Consider the following 1,387-nt stretch of genomic DNA (forward strand, 5'->3'; position numbering starts at 1 on the left):
AGATGACTGTTAGTGTGTTGTGTAACAAGGTCTAAACACATTCTCCTGATTTTTATTTCCTATTCTGGAGACAACTTTCATTCTCAATATATTTCATTCTGCATTACATATTCCCTCAATTCATTTCTCTTCCAGGATAGGTTTTCCATATAAAAAATAACAATCTTTCTTTCTCTCCATTTGTATACTTAAGCACTAGACATGCGATTCCTCAAAATTTTCCCAGTAATCAGCTTGTAATCTGATTGCATGATACCTAAATATGCTGGCTTGTAAACAATTTATATTATTTATTTTTATTTTTTATTGTGATTTGTGTGATAATTGGACTTGAGCATTGACCGGACCACAATTCTGAGTGAGTTAAGCTGTTGTGATGTGGGTTATTCTTATGGTGAGAGCAGATATATATTTTTTGAGCAGCCAATCCATTGAAAGGGAGTTTCCCTAGGAGTGTGGCCTGCTTCCAATATATTTATGGACATCCAGGGAAGAGACACACTCTTCTATGGATTGGGATCCTGTTGTGCTGCCTACAACTGTCCATGAGTGAACAATCCACCATTTGGCCTGGAGAGCTTGGATTCGTCATTCGTTGGAGTCAACAGCCAGTGTACTGCTTGCCAACCTTGAGCTCATCAGTCCCTGCAGCTGTGTGACTCAGGAAAAGCCTCCACCTTGATGTTTCATCCAAGAACTTGGGATTTGCCAACTCCTATAAGTGTGTGAGCCATTTTCCTAAGGTAAATTTCTTTCTTTCTCTCTATGTAAGCTTTATTGGTTTTGCTACTCTAGAGGACCCAACCTAATACATCTGGTAATGGGAGTGGTTCTAAAGAAAGAAAATCATAAGGATGGGCTTCTTAAATTGGTTCTCACTAATCTGCTTTGGTTCTCCAATTTGATTAATCATAAAGGCACTGGTAAGTCTGCCTCCATTAGTAAGGAGAGTCCTGCTAATCTCTGGCATGAGGTGATAACATTATTATGCAAAATAGCACGACCTGTAGATCAAACATTTTGAGAAGTGAGGCTCTGGAAGATCACATATTTGACACTTTTCTGCAATTTTGTCAGCATGAGGAGTATAAGGAAGCTGGTTGGTTGGTCCTACATACACTAGACAAAGTGGTGAAAGAATGAAATGAGCTCAGGTCTGCTAAGGCACAGCTCAAGCACCACATAAAAGACCTCAATATTTCCAATTGTGCCCTGAGAGAAAGCTTTATTTTTTTCTAGTAACAGAGCTCATGTTGAAAACCAGACCCAGAGTCTTATTGTAAGGGTGGCTGAATTACAATGCCAATTGAATTGCCAACACAGAATGGTGGCTGAAGGTAAAGTGAGGGCATTGAATGGGAAAAAAATGGGATCCTGAAACCTGGAA

The sequence above is a fragment of the Orycteropus afer genome, unplaced genomic scaffold, assembly GCF_000298275.1.
Source record: "Orycteropus afer afer isolate SDZICR_OR568_19922 unplaced genomic scaffold, OryAfe1.0 scaffold00016, whole genome shotgun sequence".
NCBI lineage: Eukaryota > Metazoa > Chordata > Mammalia > Tubulidentata > Orycteropodidae > Orycteropus > Orycteropus afer.